Source organism: Vicugna pacos, unplaced genomic scaffold, assembly GCF_048564905.1.
Source record: "Vicugna pacos unplaced genomic scaffold, VicPac4 scaffold_77, whole genome shotgun sequence".
Taxonomy (NCBI): Eukaryota; Metazoa; Chordata; class Mammalia; order Artiodactyla; family Camelidae; genus Vicugna; species Vicugna pacos.
In genome coordinates this window covers 1,776,125-1,797,217 of record NW_027328758.1, presented here as the reverse complement: position 1 = coordinate 1,797,217, position 21,093 = coordinate 1,776,125, and the positions used below count along the sequence as shown (strand labels likewise).

General features: G+C 41.3%; 1 long non-coding RNA gene across 1 annotated transcript in view; it reads left to right on the top strand.

Annotated features, from left to right (window-relative positions):
- LOC140694652 (uncharacterized) overlaps positions 1 to 16,353 on the top strand; it is a 74,290-nt gene extending 57,937 nt beyond the window's left edge. The window contains exons 4-5 of the long non-coding RNA XR_012070234.1: positions 15,483 to 15,519; positions 16,331 to 16,353. This is a non-coding gene — a long non-coding RNA (uncharacterized lncRNA). The remainder of the gene's footprint in view (positions 1 to 15,482; positions 15,520 to 16,330) is intronic.
- The last annotated feature ends 4,740 nt before the right edge of the window (positions 16,354 to 21,093 follow it).

Here is a 21,093-nt window from a genome sequence, read left to right as displayed (position 1 = left end):
GTGTGAAAGCCGAGCTTCAGTTTTCTTGTTGACAACACAAAGTTTCTTTTCAGTTGGAAACCCCACTGCATACATATATATGGGTAGGTACAAGCTCCAGCTCGGATTTACAGTGAAAACGGCAGGCACTTCAAACCGGCACTAGGAAACAGACTGAGAAACCAGAGTAAGGGTTTCTCCTGTAACCCGTTCCCTTTGTGCTGGATGAACGAACGTCTCTCCACATGCTCAGTTCTGAGAGATAAGTGTGTGTGAAAGCCGTCCTTCACCTAGCTTGAAGGGAACACAAAGTTTCTCTTCAGTTGCAAACTCCACTCCATACATATATATGGGGAGGTACAAGCTCCAACACGGTTTTACAGTGAAAACGGCAGGAACTTCAAACCAGCACTAGGAAATTGACTGAGAAACAGAGTACGTGATTCTCTTGCAACCAGTTCGCGTTGTGTTAGACGAATAAGCGTCTCACCACATGCTCAGTTCTGAGAGCTATGTGTGTGTGTAAGCCGTCCTTCACCTAGCTTGTTGGGAACACAAAGTTCTTTTCAGTTGAATACACCAGCACATACATATATATGGGGGAGATACAAGCTCCAACTCGGATTTACAGTGAAAACTGCAGGGACTTCAAACAGGGACTAGGAAATAGACTGAGAAACCAGAGTAATTGTCTCTCCTGCAACCCGTTCCATTTGTGCTAGATGATCAAAAGTCTCTCCACATACTAACTTCTGAGAGTTAAGTGTGAGTGAAAGCCGTCCTTCACCTACCTTGTTGGGAACACAAAGTTTCTTTTCAGTTGCAAACTCCACTACATATATACATATGGGGAGGTGAAAACTCCAACGGGGTTTTTCAGAGAAAATCGCAGGAACTTTAAACCGGCACAAAGAAACAGACTGGGAAACCAGAGTAAGTGTTTCTCCTGCAACCCGTTCCCTTTGTGCTAGACGAACGAACGTCTCACCACATGCTCATTTATGAGGGATAAGAGTGTGTGAAAGCCGTACTTCAGCTAGCTTTTTGGGATCGCAAAGTTTCTTTTCACTTGGAAATTCCACCACATATATATATATATATGGGGAGGTACTGGCCCCAACTCGTTTTTACAGTGAAAACTGCAGGAGCTTCAAACCGGCACTAGGAATCAGATGAGAAACCAGAGTAAGTGTTTCTCCTGCAACCCGTTCCCTTTGTGCTGGATGAACGAACGTCTCTCCACATGCTCAGTTCTGAGAGATAAGTGTGTCTGAAAGCCGTACAGCACCTAGCTTGCTGGGAACGCAAAGATTCTTTTCAGATTGTAACACAAGTACATTCGTATATTTGGGGAGGTACAGGCTCCAAATCGGGTTTACAGTGAAATCTGAAGGAAATTCAAAGTAGCAGTAGGAAACAGACTGAGAAACCAGAGTAATTATCTCTCCTGCAACCCGTTCCCTTTGTGCTAGATAAACGAACATCTCTCCACATACTGAGTTATGAGAGGTAAGTGTGTGTGAAAGCCGTCCTACACCTAGCTTGTTGGGAACACATAGTTTCTTTTCAAATTGGAACACCAGTTCATACATATATATGGGGAGGGACTTGCTCCAACTAGGTTTTACAGTGAAATCTGCAGGAACTTCAAATCGGCACTTGTAAACAGACTGAGAAACCACAGTAACTGTTTCTCCTTCAACCCGTTCCCTTTGTGCTAGGTGAACGAACGTCTCTCCATATGCTCAATTCTGACAGATAAGTGTGTGTGAAAGCCGTCTTTCAACAACTTGCTCGGAACTCATAGTTTGTTTGCAGTTGGAAACTCCACTACACACATATATATAGGGAAGTACTAGCTCCAAATCTGTTTCACACTGAAAACTGCTGGAACGTCACACCGTCACTAGGTAACCGACTGTGAAACCAGAGATAGTGTTTCTCCTGAAACCCTTTCCCTTTGTGCTAGATGAAAGAACGTGTCTCTACAAGCTTAGTTCTGAGGGATAAGTGTGTGTGAATGCCGTCATTCACCTAGCTTTTTGGAACACAAAGTTTCTTTTCAGTTGGAATCTCCACTACATACATATATATGGGGATGTACTATCTCCAGCTCTGTTTTTCAGTGAAAACGGCAGGAAATTCAAACCTGCACTATTAAACAGACTGAGAAACAAGAGTAATTGTTTCTACTGCAACACGTTCGCGTTTTGCTTGATGAACGAACGTCTCTCCATTTGCTCAGTTCTGAGAGTTAATTGTGTTTGAAAGCCTTAGTTCACCTAGCTTGTTGTGAACACAAAGTGTCTTTACAGTTTGTAACTCTACTACTTAGATATATATGGGGAGGTACAAGACCCAACATAATTTTACATTGAAAACTGCAGGAACTTCAAACCGGCACTAGGAATCAGACTGAGAACAAGATTAATTGTTTCTCCTGCAACCCGTTCCCTTTGTGCTAGATGAACGAACGTCTCTCCACATGCTCAGTTCTGAGAGATCTGTGTGTGTGAAAGCCGTCCTTCATCTAGCTTGTCGGGAACACAAACTTTCTTTTCAGTTGGTAACTCCACTACATACATATATATGGGGAGGTTTTAGCTCCAACTCGGTTTTTCAGTGATAAGTGCACGAATTTCTAACTGGCACTTGGAAACAGATTCAGAAACCAGAATAAGTCTTTCTACTAGAAACCACTCCCTTTAAGGTAGATGAACGTACGTGTCTCTGTGTGTTGAATACTGATTTTTAAGTGTGTGTGAAGTGTTCAATCATGTAGGTTGTTGGAAACACATTTTTTTTTTCAGTAGGTAACTTCACTACATACATATTTATGTGGAGTTATTAGCTCCAACTCGGGTTTACAGGGAAAACTTCATGGAATTCTAACCGGCACTAGGAATAGATACTGAGAATCCAGATTAGTTTTTTCTAGTAAATCCTTTCCATTTATGCTAGATGAACTAACGTCACACCATATGCTCTATTCTGAGAGATAAATGTTTGTTCAAGCCATCAAAAACCTAACTTGTTGGGAACACAGTTTGTTTTCAGTGTGTATCTACACTACATACATATATATGGGGAGGTATTAGCTCCAACTCTGTTTTACGGTGAAAACTACATGTACTTCAAAGTGGCACTAGGAAACAAACTGTGAGTCCCCGGTAAGTGTTTCTATTTCAAAACTTTTCTTTATTGTAGATGAGCGAATGTCTCTCCACTTGCTCAATTCTGTGAGTTAAGTGTGTGGTAAACCTTCCATCACCTAACTTGTGATCACACGGTTCCTTTAGAGTCGGGAATTTCTCTACTTACATATATAATGGGAGGTACTACCTCCAATTCGGTGTTACAGTGAAAACTTCATGAACTTCATTCTGGCACGAGGAAAACCTCCTGAAAACCCAGTAGAAGTCTTTCTATTAGAAACCATTCCATTTATGCTAGTTGAACGCACGTCTCTCCCCATCCTCATTTATGAGATTTAATTGTGAAGCCATCTGTCTCCTAGCTTGTTGGTAACACACAGTTTCTTTTACGTGGGCACTAAACTACTTACATATATATATATGGATGTACTAGCTCAAACTCGATTGTTGAGTGAAGACTACATGAACTTCAAACCAACAGTAGAAAACTTACTGAGAATCCCGAGTACGTGTTTCTACAAACCCATTCTTTTACGCTAGATGATCGAATGTCTCTTAACATTCCCAATTCTGACATTTAAATGTGTATGAAAGCCGTCAATCATGTAGCTTGTTGGGAACGCACAGTTTCTTTTGTGTGGGAAACTACGCTAAATAAATATATTTTGGGAGGTATGAGCTACAACTCATTTTTTCTGTGAGAACTGCATGAATCTTCAACCGGCACTAGGAAAACATACTGAGAAACCAGAGCATGTGTTTCTACTGCAACCCATACCCTTCATGCTAGATGAACGAAAGTCTCTCCACTTGCACAATTCTGAGAGTTAAGTGTGTGTGAAAGTCTTCAATCAGCTAGCTTGTTGGGAACACACAGTTTCTTATGAGTCGGTAAATTCACTACATTTGTATAAATGTGGAGGTACTAGTTCCAACTCGGATTTACAATGAAAACTGCATGAACTTCAAATCAGCACTAGGAAGCATACCGAGAATCCAGTGTAGGTGTTTCTACTACAAATCATTCCCTTTATGCTAGACAAATGAATGTCTCTCCACATTCTCAATATTCAGAACTGAATGAGTGCTGAAGCCATCCTTCACCTACCTTGTTGGAAACCCAGAGTTTCAGTCCAGTGGAAACTACGCTCCTTTCATATATGTAGGGACTTACAAGCACGGACTCGGTTTTACACTGCAAACCGCTTTTATTTGAAACCAACTTTGAGAAACATGCTGACAACTCAGAGAAAGTGTTTCTGTTTATCACTTAACCTTCAATGCTGGATGAAAAAACGCCTCTCCACAGGCTTACTTCTGACATCTGGATTTGTTTTGGAGACGTCCTTCACCTAACTTGTTGGAAAACCAGAGTTTCTGGTATAGTGGAACTGCACTACTTCCATATGTAAGGTGGGGCACTTGCTCCAACTTCGTTTTCCAGATCAAACCGCTTTTACATTGAAACCAGCGTAAGAAACATGCTCAGAAATCAGAGAATATGTGTCTAGAAGTCCCTCTGCCTTTTATACTGGATGAAGGAACGTCTCTCCACATGCTCAATTCTCAGGAATGTAGGAGTGTGGAAACCGCCTTTCACCTAGCTTGTTGGAAACCCAGATGTTCAGTCCAAGGTAAACTTTGCTTCTTTCATATATATGGAGACGTCCTAGCACCAACTCAGTTTTTCACTGCAAACCGCTTTTACTTGAAACCGGATTTAAGAAACATATTGAGAAATCAGAGAACGTGTTTGTACATCTCACTCTGCCTTTTATGTTTACTGTAAAATGCTGGTTTCAAAGAAAAATCACTTTGCTTTGGTAAACTGCTTTGAATCGAGTTCCTCCGCTTTGATATGTAAATTGGGTAGTTACCGTATTCCAGAAACTCTGGTTTTCCAGCATGTTAGAAGGACGTCTCCAACACAAATTCAAATGTCAGAAGTGATCTTGTGGAGAGGCGTCCTTTCATCCAGCATTGAAGGTTAAGTGACATACAGAAATACTTACTCTGAATTCTCAGCAGGTTTCCTAATGCCAGTTTCTAAGGAAGAGCGGTTTGCTGTGGAAAACCGCTTTGGAGCGAGAGCCTCTGCTTAGATATGTAAGCAGCGTAGTTCCCCTAGACCAGAAACCCTTGTTTTCGAAGAAGTTATGTGAAGAATGGCTCCAACTCACGTTTAGATGCCAGAAGTGAGCATGTTGGGAGGCATTCCTTCTTCCACCATTGAAGGTTAAGTGATATACTGAAACACTCTGATTTCTTAGCATGTTTCTGAAATCCGTTTCAAGTAAAAACATTTTGCAGTGGAAATGCGAGTTGGTGCTATTTCGTCCGCATATATACGAAAGCAGCGTTATTTCCCTAGTCCAGAAAGTGTTGGTTCCCAACGAGCTAGTTGAAGGACGGCTTCCATACATATACAGATTTGAAAATAGAGCATGTGGAGAGGCCTTATTTCACCCAGCATAAAAGGCAGAGTGACATGTAGAAACACATTCTCTGATTTCTCAGCATATTTACTAACGCCAGTTTCAAAGTAAAAGTGGTTAGCTGTGGAAAACCGCGTTGAAGCGAGTGCCTCCCCCTAGACATGTTAGTAGCGTAGTTCCCCAAGACCAGAAACACTGCGTTTACTGCAAGTTAGGTGAAGGACAGTTCCAACACACATTCAGCTGTCAGACGTGAGCATGTGGAGATGCGTTCTTTCATCCAGCATTGAAGGTTAAGTGACATACAGAAACATTTACTCTGATTTCTCAGAATGTTTCGCAAAGCCGGTTTCAAGTAAAAGTGGTTTACATAGGAAAACCGAGTTGGTGCTCGTATGTTGCCATATATATGAAAGCAGCGTAGTTTCCCTAGTCCAGAAATTCTGGGTTCCGAACAAGCTTGGTGAAGGACGGCCCCAACACTTATACAGATCTGAAAATAGAGTATGTGGAGTGGCGTTCTTTCATCCAGCATTAAAAGCAGAGTAACATGTAGAAATACATTCTCTGATTTCTCAGCATGTTTACTAACGCCGATTTCAAAGTAAAAGCTGTTTGTGTGGAAAACTGCGTTGGAGCGAGTGCCTCCCCTTAGATACGTATGCAGCGTAGTTCCCCTAGACCAGAAACACTTGTTTTCCTACATTTTAAATGAAGGACGTCTCCAACACTCACCCAGCTGTCATAAGTGAGCATGTGAAGAGGCGTTGTTTCATCCAGCATTGAAGGTTAACTGACATACTGAAACACTTTCTTGATTTCTCAGCATGTTTCTCAAAGCCGGTTTCAAGTAAAGCGGTTTGCAGTGGAAATGCAAGTTGGTGCTTGGACGTCCCCAAATATAAGAAAGCAGCGTAGCTCCCCTAGTCTTGAAACTCTGGTTTCCAACAAGATAGGTGAAAGACGGCTTCCATACATATACAGATTTGAAAATAGAGCATGTGGAGTGGCGTTCTTTCATCCATCATAAAAGGCAGAGTGACATGTAGAAACACATTCTCTGATTTCTCAGTGTGTTTACTAACGCCGGTTTCAAAGTAAAAGCGGTTTGCTTAGGAAAACCACGTTGGAGCGACTGCCTCCGGTTAGATATGTAAGTAGCATAGTTCCCCTAGACCAGAAACTCTGGGTTTCCAACAAGTTAGGTGAAGGGCAGCTCCAACACACATTCAAATGTCAGAAGTTATCATGTGGAGAGGCGTTCTTTCATCCAGCATTGAAGGTTAAGTGACACAGAAACACTTTGTTTTCTCAGTATGTTTTTCAGAGCCGGTTGCAAGTAAACGCGGTTTGCAGTGAAAAACTGTTTTGGTACTAGGGCATCCCCATAGATATGTATGTAGCGTAGTTTCCCTACCCCAGAAACTGTGGGTTCCCAATTAGCTAGTTGAAGGACGGCTTCCAAACTCATACATATCTGAAAATTGAGCATATGTTGTGGAGTTCTTTCATACAGCAGAAAAGGTGGAGTGACATATAGAAACACTAACTCTGATTTCTCAGCATGATTCTGAAAGCCGGTTTCAAGTAAAAGCTCTTTGGAATGGAAAAGCCACCTGGAGCTTGTGCCTCCCCTTATATAAGTAAGTACCGTAATTCCCCGAGGCCAGAAATTCTGGGTTCTTAAAAACGTAGGTGAAGGTTGGCTTCCACTCACATATGTTTCCAAAATGGAACAAGTGTAGAAGCATTCTTTAGCTCACCTAAACATCAAGGCTACATCTCAAGCACTTACCATGATTTCTCTGCATGTTTACTTGAGTAGATTTAAAGCTAAAAGCATTTTTTGCTCAGAAACATGGTAGAGCTTATTCCTGCTGTTATATATATTGGTCAGGCAGTGTCCCAACACCACAATTCTGTGTTTCCAGCAGTGTTGGTGAAGGATGGCTTCCACACACATTCGGTTTTCTCTCCTCCTCACTCTTCTGCTTAGACATCAATGCAGGTTGTGTATTGTGGAAGCCAAGGAAATTATTTTCATTTAGGATTAGCCTCGGAGAAAACTGAGACCTACTTCTACATTTTTCCCTGCTAGATTTCCTCTTGGTGCATTTCCAATCCTCAAGAGTGAGTTCCTTTAATCAAGTAATTATTTCAAAAAAATGAGCAGGTTTCCATAGGGCCATTACTTCTTTTATATTCTTGCTTTTTAATACCTCTCTTCCATCTCTTTATCTCCAGGTATCTTATTTCTATGCCCTTTGGTTTGGGCTGATGGCTAATCAGCATTAGTGTAGAAATTGTTGCTGGATATTACTGATCTATATTCTTTCCATGGATATTTGATTTATCATTGGATTTTAGGGAGGATAGTTTCTTTAAAAAAATTCTGGTAAGTAACTTGTGGGGGATTCTGATTCTCTTGGTCTAGAATTATAATCCTTAATTTCTGAATAAGTGATACCTTCATAGAGCTCAAATTTCCAAAGGTTTGAGTGCCACCTCTGTCCCGAAGCCTTTCAAACATTTCTTTGGGGGCACTCAGAACTGTGTGTGTGTGTGTGTGTGTGTGTGTGTCCTTCTGGACTTAGTTTAGCCTGAAATGAGCAAAGGCAAGTAACCCCCATTTTACACAAACAACAGACGACTTTCACAATTTGATACCTTTTAAAAATATATGAACTGTAATGTTGTAGAATTTTACAAGGTGCAGTGACCTTCAGGGCTGTCAACAATGGAGGCAGAACAGTTGGAGGGACAGCAGGTGCTCGTGCTCAGTGGCTGAAGTCACGCAACATCCACGGCCACCTCTGGTTAATCTTATAGAGTTGGTGCTGTCTGCAGGCTTTCAGGGCTGTGCCCCCCTCCCCACCTAATATACATATTAGGAAAAGTGAAGAGCCTCAGTATGAGAAACAATAAAGAATTTGTAGGGGAAATTGAGTTTATTGTTTTTAAAAAGAAAAATTAGCATCCAGGTAGTTTAATTTCAGCTCCTATTAGACTGATGTGTTGACATTCACAAGGATGCGTAAACACATGCAAGATCATGGGGCAGGACCAGAGACTCTGAAGCAGCAATCACCACACACAACTTTCACTGCTGTCCTTGACAGCCTTATGGAATTACTTGATTAAGAAAAGGCCATAGATGTTAAATATCATCGTTTTGAGAAAGCAGTTCTTTTGAAATCTTATATACTAATGTAACTGAATTGGATAAAGAAATGCTAAATGTGTAATAAAGTATCCAAAGAGGTAATGATTACTGAAAATGCCACAAATTTAAGACGACCACAGCATAATGTGCATATATATTTTAATGATTTGGAAGAATCAGCTCAGCAGTGTATTCAAGACAGCTAGAGATGATGTCAAAAGGGGGTGTCCCTGGATAGCTTTTTGTGAATGTTAGAGTGAAGTCAGGGTCAGGTACACAAATTTAGTTTAAAAGCAAAAGGTGAAACAGATTTCTTTTCAAAAATGTATTGTGTCTGGTTAGAAATCATCAAATCCATGGGTGAAGGGAAGGAAAAATGACCTAGTGACCACATGACTGTTTCAGGAGCTGGTAGTAAAATGACAGTTCCCAATTGTGTAAATTAGATATGATCTTGATGTCCAGCTGACCAAAGATTTTTAGTCCATGTGCCAAAAATATATCAAGGAATAAATAGTGATCTATGTTTTGTCAGCTCTGTTATCCCCCCTTCAAGCCTGCATTGTGATTCAGAAACTAAGAACTTCTACTGCAGGGAGGGGGATTTTCAAAAATGGAGTGTCCCCCAACCGAGAAAATAAAGAAAATTTTGCCGTAAACTGTAGAGACACAGGGAGATCTGTTGAGCCAGATGACACTTTCTTTACTGTCAACTAGCAGAAGGTGCAGGTTTTTGAATATTTGGGTACCATGTTGCTGCCTTTCTCGAGGTATTGCCCACGGCTCTTGAGAAGCGATGAAGTGGGGCCAAGGAATTAGCCTCCAAATGCGCTTTGCCATGGACGTTTTCTCTATTGTCCACTTTTAAGCTTTAGCTTAGACAAGTTGCAATGTCTTGCCAAGTGAGCTACAGACAGTAAGTGCATCTTGAAGCACACGGCTCTTTCTTCCTCACTGCAGCAGAGAACCTCTGCATTGGAGCATCCTGAGATGTCATCGATGGTCATTTTTCATGTTAGGAATCCGTAAGGATGCTATGTCCACATGGATGAGGAGGGTAAGATTTCAGTCTCTAAAGTGGTAATGATGGGCTGACATTTTCACTTAAAGAGTCTCACATCAACAAATGCGTGTCTGTTCTGGGTGAAGAAGAAACAAGTGTTTGAAAAAGAATAGCTTGAAAGGTCAGTGGGACATGTCAGGCATCTTCTTCATGTCTTCAAGTTCCGGTATCAAACATGGTTTTCCTATCCTGAGTGATACTGACAATTTGCTGTGCTCTGTGCCTCATGTATACCAAAGGCTTTCCTAAATAAAATATCTAGAAATGGTAACATTCTTGATATGTGTTAAACCGGGGGAGATGAAGGAATTAAAATTAGTTCCTAATGTGCATTGACTTTTTTAAAGACATCAATTTTATAGAAATTTTGAAGAATTAAAGTGACAGAAAATAACAAAGCACCTTTTCCTTCTGGTAAGAAAGGGTTCTGTATTCCTTTATTGATGAATGTAACATAGAATCAGTACTAATATTGTTTGTATTGTACTTAGTGTTTACAGAGTGATTCACAGATATTCTCCTATTTCATCTGTGCAATGACCTCTGGAAGATAAAATTTCCTAGTTATGCTTTTTAATGTCTATTTTTAACTCCGTCTGAAAGCAAATTGATTGAGCTCCATTTGCTCAATTTAGAAGGCTGGACTGATTAATTGTGTCAGAACATTCCAGGAGGCAGATGAAAGAAGACACAGAGGTTCTACACGATGGAAGCTGCTCCTGAAATCATTTGACCAGCAGTCTTATCCATTTTTCCCAAGGCTGGAAACAAAACACAACCCAAGACAAGGAAAACAGGGAGACCATGTGACTCCAGCCTTGGCACGTAGAGTCAGGGCTGTCCTTCTGTGCCTTGGAGAGGAGGATGCTTTGGGTCCCTGTTCAACAAACTCTGTTTTGCTTTATCTCCACAGTGTCTTGTTTTATTGGCATATGCTGAAACTTGATTTACATTTCATAGCATTAAAACAAAAATCAAGATCTCTTTATCATTTATTAACTATTTGGTAAATAGCTTTTGGTGAATATTTAACTTTATTATTAGGTCTTACCATGGCAATGTACAACACCTAGTTCCCCAGATAACAGCAGTGGCTTAAACATGCTAAAATTGTATTTCCCTGTTACATAAAGAAGTCAAGCAATCGGTAGCCCAGGGCTGGTTTGCATGATGGCCCCTGAGTCAGAGAACAAGTTGCCTGTTATCTTCAGCCCATCAACCTGATGGCCCAAAGTGGCTGCCAGAGGGTCAACCATCAGGTCCACATTCCAGGCAGCAGAGAGGAGGGAAGAAAGGTGCTTCACTTCCCTTTTGGGATGGTTCTGTAAAGTCTCAGGTAGCTTTCCTGCTTTTATCTTGCTTTAGACAGAGGGCTGAGAGACAGCTTGCTATGAGGTAAGCTCAACACAGGACCAGCCATCTCCCTCGAGGGGAGGGGAGGGAGTGGGCGCGGAGGAACCGATCATCCTGCATGTGGTGTAAGACACCACGATGAGCCACCGGGGTCCTCTGCAGTCCGTCCATTGCTTCGGACTGCACTGAGCGGCAGGTAACAGTTGAGATTTTCATGAAGAGCTGCGTGTATGCTGGAACAATTGCTCAGTTCATTTAAACTAGTGGCTACCAGAGTATGTTGGAGAACACAGTTATTCTTACCTTGTAGCCAGTGACCCTCCCGCCAGGTTTCTGTCCTGCTGTTCATTTCCACATTATTTCCCAAGACTTCTGGAGGAAATGTAAGCAGCCTGATGCTCAAATGCTTTTCTGTGTGATTCCCCCCTTGTTCTTTGAAGGAACTACAAATTGCCTAGAGAAGAGTGGATGAAATTCCAACCCTCCATTTCTTTAAAGCTCTGAGATTTGGTATTAGTAAATAGAAGAAAATTCCAGAAACACCCTTAAGAAACATTATTTCTTTCAAATGTGATTTGGAACAACAAAGGACTATATATTTTATAGAACAACTTTTAAGACAATTGAATTGGTAGTATGTTCACATAATAAAACTTCCAATAAGTCTTTACATTTCTCCTGGAAATCCCTTGGTTCTTGGTGTAAATTATTAATAATTAATATCAGCTTTCTATTCTTTCTCTTCCTGTAGTTGTAGAGTTAACGTGAAAATAGCTTGTTGTGTCACTGAGAAAGCCTCCCGGTCAGCCTTCCAGTTAAACAGCTTGAGTGCATTTCGGTGGCAGGTGTGCTAAATAGTAAATTTCATGCACTTGAGGGATGCCCATCACACCAGCACTGTGGGAGCCTATTTCTCACCCACGACCAGGTGAGACCCTCCTTTCCTCTGCTGCCTCACCCAGGCCCCCACATTCTGGTTCTTTCTCACCACCCATTTTCATAAATTTCACCCTGCACCAGCAGAGCAAGTCTTTTTCTCTCAAAGACCAGGATCTTAGTTCTAAGCTTTCTGTTAAAATACAGTGTGTAAAATCAGGCAAATTTATATGTCTTTTGTGGCCTCAGGATCTCTGCAATTACAAGAACTTCAGTTACAATACTATTCTTTTCCACATCTGAATTTCTATAACTCCACACAATAGCTTTTTTATTAATTAGCTAAAAGTTTTTCCAGAATATATTTTCCTAAGATTCACAAATATCTGCTAACTTATATTTAAAGGTGCTATATCTAAGAAATGGAATAATTATTTACTTTTAAAAAGTAATTTAAGTCAAGAAATGTTTGACACTGGATGTTTACTGTGAGTTCATGTATGTAAGCTTCATTTTTGTGGTACTGTCAATAAACCACACAACGTGAGATTTGTGGGTTAAGTTTTATCTGGGGCAAAATGAGGACCAGAGCCCAGGTGTCAGCATCTCAGAGAGCTCGGAGGAACTGCTCTGAAGATGAGGGGGAGCTCAGCAGTATATGAGATTTCATTGAAGGGGGACGTGCAGTCAAGTATACGTTAAGGCAGAGGCTGCTGCTAGTCGAGGAGCAGGTGTCTCTGTTAATGATTTTAGTGCTTTTCTAGATAGGAGGAGATGCAAGAATTTGGGATCTTAAAATTTCCTGAAAATGTCTAACTATCTGAAGGCTTTTCTGCCCATTTTCCCACAGCACAGAGCGCCCCATTTCTGATCTCCCTGAACTACTTTCAGAGGGTGTTGAAGGTCAGCAGCTGCAGTGGCTCATGACTTAATCAAATTAGAGGCAGATGACAAGTGCCAATTTTTACTTGACAATATGTATATATTGTAGGAAAAAATGTTACTTTCCAACCCTACCCCTATTTTACTTTTAGTTAGAGATCAACTGACAACTGTTAGATGACTTAAGTCAGACGAGAGGGTGAAGGAGTCGTCTCTTGAGCCGGCCAGTGTTCTGTGTCAGCCTCCTTGATCACATTCAATTTTCTTTCTGTTCAAACAGCATGCATCAGATTTTATGAAGTTTGGAGCCTGTCCTGAGCTAATGGGGTCTGGAGGTGGCCCTGTTCCTGTGGTCTTTGTTTATTCTGTGAATTATGGTGTGAATCTTTTTGTGCCCAGGCTTCATCATAATTTCAAACTTAAAGGATTTAAATATGGGAGATGGATGCCAAGTTCTGGGAATAGATTTTCAGGATAACAGCCAGGATTTGTAAAAAGTATGGAGAATGGATACAGCCTATAAAAAAGAAAGGTTATTTTACAATTTCTGGCATATAAATTAAAGTCCTTGTTGGGATTCTATCAGGAATGTTTATTTGGGAGACCTACCTCCCATTTTCATGAAATAAAATAATTTTATTTTTTGTTTAGTGCCTTCTGTCTAGCAAATAAGTATCCCCTTTGCATATATTTTTATCGCTTAATCTCTACAAAGACTCCCTGGAGAACACACGTGTCACAGGTGAGGGAACCAGGATCATCCAGGGTAGGTGGCAGGAAGGCAGATGGGCTGTAGGGCTTACCCTCCTTCAGGCTGAGACAGAGACACCAAGGTTTATTGACAAGCATGTTGCTGAAGTGTTTTATTTAATACTTAGCTTCGTTAATGAAGTTGATCTCTTGAAATTCTTTATGTCTGGCTTATCTTCCCCTCTCTCCTCTGCCTCAGGACTTCTCCTCGTAAGTAGTTTGAATTCAGCCTGAACTGATTCAGGAAAATCAGAAAATAAAAAAATTAGCCCACACAAATGTCTGCTTAGTCCTTGTAATTCAGTACTTCCTAAAACTCTCAGAAACGCAAGGAAGGTGTGTTACCCCGGGGACTGAGTGCATTTGAAGTGTGAGAAATGTAAGTGTGATCTGGTAAAGGCACAGGCTCTATAGACAAAGACCTGGGCTTGGATCCTGGCTCCATCAAGTACTGGAAACATGACCACCCAGAGCCTCAGTTTCTTCAAGTGTTAAATGGGCTGATGGAACTCACCTCCAAGCGGTCAGGTCAAAATGAGATGGTATAAGTGACTATCAGGCAGAATGCTTGGCAAAGTGCTAGTTGCTCTTGTTGCTTTATAATGTCTTCTTAGGTAATTCCGTTGTCCATTGGCTTGCGAATTCCTCCTCATTTGATTTAAGAAAAATAGCATGCCTTAAGAATTTTAAAAATAAGGAATGAAGATTTACTGATTAATGCTGGGTGTCTTTTTATAGGTCATTTATTAAAAAAAACTAGGGGTTCTCTAAAGAGAATTTATTTAGTGTGCCTAGAATATGATTCAGTTAAAAATGATTTTCCTTTAAATACTTTTCATAAATTTTCTGTGATATTTTTCTTGAATAGTAGTTGAAGATTTCTGAGGAGGTTTTACATTTAGAAAAGTTTATTCTTGTATCAATTGACACATTAAATAAATGATTCATAACGCTGGACAGCATAAAGCCCTGGCTTTTTTTTTTTAATATATATAATTTTGGTGGTTAGTTCTATGACATTTTATTGGGTAGAAATATCTCCCATTTCCATTTTACAGGCAGAGAAGATGAGTCATATGTTACTCAGTATACAAGAGCAGCAGAGTCTGATTAATTTGGGCAGAAGAGTAAAAGGGTGTGGAGAAAAAAATCCTTGATTCTCAAACTGGACACATTCTGCAGTGCTGTGCAGCTGAAACGGTTTTGATCTTGCTTCTGGGTTGTCCTAGGTTTCGGCGCATGTGCCTGGAAAGGTCTCTCAGGCAAAGATGCTTATTTAAGGAGGTTGTCATTGTAAATGCTCTTAAGAGGATTAAACAAATTCCACAGCAAATAAATGAACATGTTTGGAAGGTTTTCCACCCTCAAGTAATTTCCAGAAAAGAGATATGATTCACTTGCTAAACCAAACACACAGGTATAATAATGAGCCTGGCTCACATGACCGGACAGCACGGAGGGAGCCCCATCTATTGGTCTGGGTTACGCTGCAGGAACCGCACCTGAAATTTTAATTAGAATTTATTTCCAGCGAGTGTTGCTTCCACGTTTGTCTCCCCAAAATAAGGAAGAGCCCTCCTTGCCTGGCCATTAGTCTGCAGAGCCCCGCGGCTCACACACTCCCCTGCTCATCAGGAGGCTGATGGAGCCAGTTTGCTTAGACACACTTAGCTACACTCGCAGCGGGGATCATCAGTCTCTTCTGTGTGTTGACCTCCACGTGCAGGGGAGAAAATCGACTTTTGCTGCCGACAAACGCTTATTGACTACCAGTTGTTTCAGAGGGACTGTGATTTTGAAAACTGGTGTCCCTTTCATTTTTATAGGTTGGATGCTGACAAATTGCACGGTGACACCCCGACTGTAAGTACACCCACCAGGGAGAGAGGCGGAGTTTTTATCTGTGTGTTTTAGTATTCAGATCATGGCACTGGTCATCTTTCAGTGTTCTCGCTGGGTTTGGGAGACTGCTTCAGGAGCGATTTCTTTAGCTTCCAATAAATTTGCACAGCCGTCTCCTTCAGTCGAGTTCTGATGAGTTCAGTTGGGAGGGGCATGTGAAATTGGGGCGGGAAGAGAGGTGCAATGAAAACTAGCCACCATCTGGTTACATCTCATTTTTTGGGGGCCAAAATGCTTGTCTTCTTTTCTTTTCTCCTCCATCCATCCCTTCAGGTCAGGGAGTTGTCTTCAAGAATTTCTTCCTAAAATGTAAAGTAATGATGAAGGCAGTGTGTTTCTGTAGTTGATTTCATTTGATTTAGGTTCATTGATAAAGATTTTCTGGTGAGGTTCTTATGAGCTCTTAAAAGCTGGAAGAGCAGCAATACCAAGGGGAGAAAGTCAGAGAAACATGTCATCGGCCCCGTGAGGTCTGGGGGATGAGGCAGGAGGTGGGGCAGAGGCAGCACTGTGGCCTCCCCTGCAGACTTGAGGGCAACGTGCGCATGTAAAGCCAGCGTCTCTTGTCACCATGTGTCCTAACAGGACTCCCACTAAAGGAAGGCGTGGAGATTTGGGGAGGCCTTACCTTTTACCCTCTTGTCAAACATCTTTAATGCTGACTATATATATTCAAGATGACACAGAGATCACCTGCAGAGCTTGAGGGAGCGGTGCTTGCTTCCTGTCTTGCCCGCACCAGGCTCACTCATCAGACTCCTGATTCTTGCAGGCACGGCAGTGCCCGTGGGGGCAGCTCTGCTCCTGTGGTGGGAGCTCTGCTCCTCGAGGAGCTGGACACGGAACTGCGCACATTGAAGCCGGTGGCACCAGCGTTGATCCCTCTCCATGTTTTGAGCCCTTTGTGTAAATAGTAGAGGTGGGATCCAGAGTCGTCCTGTGTCTACAGAGTTCTCCAGTAAAGCCAACTTGGAGGAAAGAAAGAAAATGCCTACTGTTCCATGACTGTGTCCTAAGGGTTTAAAGATCACTGCGGAGCACACGTGAGATCCCATTCAGTAAATACTCTGGGGTCTTGACTCTGACTTGTCATGAATTTGGCATTCTCATAATGTTATTTCTCCTAAAATATATCTAAGCAATCATTTTTGTGTGATGGTTATGTGTGCGTAAGTGTCCTGAAGAAACTGTTGTGGATGGAAGTGTGGGCATCAGTGGTACCAGAAGGGCTGGTGGCCCTGGGGGCTGCCCGAGCTCCACACCATTTGTTACCAGCAGTCTTTCAGATTGCATCTTATTCCAGAGCTCACCAGGCCTCCCATCTCTCACTACGTGTCTTGAGAGAATATTTGTTCAGAGGGGAGGGGAAGGGGTGCTTCCAAGTATGGGTTCTGGGGTTCCCTGTCTAAAGGTGGCACTGGCACAAATCCTTTATTCATGTAGTAATGAAGCCCTCCAGTCTGGTGGCTAATTGAGCCTCCCTGTCCTTCTTCATGTGAGGAGCCGGAGGGCTTGTTTAAGGCCCCCAAACCTGTTTTTGGTGAGCTTTCAACCATATCACACCACCTGGGTTGTCCCATTTCAGTCACATGACTTTGATTTTTGCAGGTAGGTACGACTCCTGGACAGTGCCTGGGACTTCCAGGTTTCCCCTACAGTAGGGACACTGAAGAAAGTTCACCCCGTAAGGTGTGTTTGGGAGCCTCGAGGACAAGTAGGGACCCACAGACAGATATCTGGGTGGGTGGCGATCAGGCCCGAATCTTGGAAGAACAGAGATTTCATTACTGTTTTAACAGTGAAATTGAGGGAGTAATTCTGGAAGGTCTGATGCAACTGAGATTAAAATTATTATATGGTTTTTATTGTTAGCAGTAGTGGTTTTTAACCCTTAGACCCAGTCCCCCCTGTTTAAAATAAATATTTTGTAACCTTTCTTTTCTGGTACCCGGAAGTGAACGTCATAGAAAATGTAACGTAACTATAAATATGATAAACAAATAGACAGGTAGATGGAAAGATGTGGTACCTAAATTCTTATATTATGGGGTATTTTATATTCTATGCTAATTAGTGACCTCTCAGGACAAAAGGCACATACAAAGGGAGTCACTTCTAATAAACTATTTTTCCAAGCCTTACCTAACTGGGAAACAAGTGGCTTCAAAATGTTAGAGCACCTTCCAGGCCCCGGGGAAATCTCCTTGTCAGAGTTACACTTGCTGATGGTGTCCTGTGCCAAGTGCAAACACATGCGGTTCGGAAGCTGCCCGGAGGCGGACTCCGGGGATTCCTTCTCCGTCGCAGCTGTGAGGGAGCCTTGCCTTTCCTGACCACAACCACAGAGGCGATTATAAATCTCTGAAAACTGCCATACCAGTGTATATCACAACCCTCACAAGATATGTTGAATAAAGTAGAAAACTTTTAGTGTCTCCTTTAGGATAGAAATAGGGTATAAAAGAAATCATAGATTAAAAAATTCTAGTGCCCGAATAAGTGCTACATTACACTGACTGCATTATAAGGTTAGACAACTTCATTACCGCTTTACATGCCACAACTTGTAGTTAGATTTTATTTAACTTTTTTTCCCTAAAGAAAAAGCAATCATTTGATGAGTTCTTGTGTCAGAGGTGACGAACAGAGAGCAAGTGCAAAACCGGGAATCGTGATGCTGGTCAGTCTAAGACCATTTCCTTCACTGCGCAGATCATCTTTACTCATTTTACTGCACTTTTTGGAATCACTTTGTCACTTGGAAAAACCCCTGTGTCAGTTGGATTTGTTAGTAAAACAATTCTTTTTCTTACCTAGAACATCAGTGATGTTTTCAAGATGATAAAAAAAATTTGCCCATGGCATTTAAACAGTTGCTTGTTGTCATAATTCATGGCTCACGGTCTCGTATTTGTCACAATTGGAGAACTGTGTTTTCTTTGTGCAAATTCTCATTGTTTTGGTGACGCAGGGACACGTGTCCTTACTGGATGGAGTATGATAGTAGTTGTTTGCATTCTCTCCCTAAATCTGGAGTCCTGTGTTATGTTTCCTGTTAACTTAAAAAATAGGAATGTTGCTATTTGCCTAAATATCTAACCTCACACCAGTGATGCATATCAAATTGATCCAAATAGGAATTCCAATATTAAATGAGACAGTAATTTCACAACCCACTTTTCCAAAAATTTGGATTGATGGTTCAATTATACCAGGGAAATTAGCTGTTTTAATTGAATCAATCATTGCTTTCTTCAATAAAATTTTCCATTCCATCTGCTCTTTTGGTTTATTGTTCTTCAGTGTTTCATTTGCTTTCTTTCTCAAAAATATATGATTTTGGCTTTTGTCATTGAAAATCCTTGCTGGTTTTGCTACCTCATGCTGGAGAGGAAGGCTTGTGACTGCATTATAGTCACTGGTTTCATGGTTGTATGAGTGCTTAATGCCACCTTGCAGGGGTGTGGAGACCTAATGTAGTGTGTACATAAAAGGCTTAGTCTACACTGATTGCAGGGTTAGTGTTCGCAGACCATGTCATCAGTATCATAATTAATCCATTACAATCATCCTCTATTAATCAGTGTTATCCTTCTCCAGGAGAGGAAATGAAGTAGTCTAAATGCAAATCTTTGCCAAACTTTCAGTCAATTCAAAAACTTTAAAGCTTTGCTGTCAATAGGACTGTGTGCCTGCTCTCCCAACTTCCGCTCCTCCTGACCCAGGAAGCGGTCTCCACGGCTGATGATCCATGAGACATTGGATTCTTGGTCCTATGTCTCTGTGTGTTCTGGGACATCTGGGGACTTCAGCACTGTTTTAGGGGCTTTGGGTCCCACCTCTTCATAGCATTGCTGAGATGAGATCTGTGGTTTCACCCTCATTCTTGAGAGTATGGTGCATTTTTTTCTAGAACCAACACACGTCACCGTGGCAGCACTGCTTTGACCATGTGCTGGGACAGGGTGTGCTTTTCAGTTCTTCGGTTTAAGTTTTCTATTCTAATTTCTAAAATGGGGTATATTGACAGATACTCTCCATGTAAACAGAAGCTCTGTGGGGTTTTCAGCAAGTTCTAAGAGCATAAATATTCCTGAAGCAGCTAATCTTCCTCCCAACAAGTGAGGAGCAAGCCGGCAAGTCCTGGGTGCCTGTGGCGGCCAAGATCTGCAGCCCAGGCTGGTCACTGAGGAGCAAGGAGAAAATCTTAAAAAACTACTTCCATGCTGTCTTTCACAGAATCTCAGAACTGAACATTTTAATATCTAAAGAGAGGTGATTTTTTTAAATAAATTTTTTATTTTTTCCTTTTTCAGTTTTATTAGGTAGAATTATTACAGTTCAACTTCACATACACATATTGCATGTAAATACATGTATAGAGTGTACTGCATTTTTTCGTTTACATATATGTACTAATTATTCTTTCTAAGAACAGATTAGAGCTTTAGATTTTTAAAATTACAGTTACCAGAGGAATAAGGACATCTACAAAAGAATAATAAACAGAATATGGTCATCCAATCACAAAGGACAGTCAGATGTGCTTACATATATTCAAGAAATCAAAATAATATTTAGTTCATTTCTGGTCTTATTATTATTGCTATTAAGTTTAGATTCCCCATCAATGAAGTCATATGGCATTTTTCTTTCTTTTTCCACCCCACTTCACGTAGAATGACAGTCTTCTGGTCCATCCATGTTGCTGCAAATGGCATCTTTTATGGCTGAGTAGTATTCCATTGTATATATATATCACCTTGTCTTTATCCAGTCATGTGCTGATAGACATTTGTGTTGTTTCCATGTTCCTTGTTCTATGTCCCTTCTGGCAACAACAACGGATTTTAAATATTTTCCACCTTAAAATTATTCCTGAAGGAGATGAGGTAACTGGAATCAAAAAGTTACAGCACAGGGTGGTGTGTGATGGGCCCTGGGGGCTTGGTAGAAAGGTTGGCAGTAAGGATTTCAGATTCTTATCAAATGATTCCACCTCTTGTAGCCATGCTGACCGCCTCTCTCACGGCCTGCCCTACAAGTCTGACCAGTCCCTTCTATGAATCCTACTGTATTGTGCCCAAATTTTGTCCAATTTGTGTCATCCAGCAGGGACCTTAAGTGAGGCACCCAAGCTCCTGTGTTGGTTTCTTCCATCAGCCCTTAACTTCCTTGGGAGCCAGGACTGTCTCATTGCCCCAAGGATCCCTAATGCCTAGTGAGATGCCTGATACAGCTGGTACATAATGAGCACATGGGTCAAATGGAAAAACCTGATCAAAGAAAAGGCCCTCATTTTTCAGACATACCTACTTGAGTACATAGGGTAAAATGACATGTCTCCTTGGATTTGCTGTCAAATACTTCAACAAAGGACAAATAAAAGAACAAAGGTCTGAATAAAGGAAATATGGAAAAGTTTGTGAATTCCTTAACCTGGGTGATGGGCTTATTGTACTATACTTACTGATGTATACTTAAGTTAGTTTATAATTTTACTGTCATTAGCTGAATAGCAAGTATTAATACATA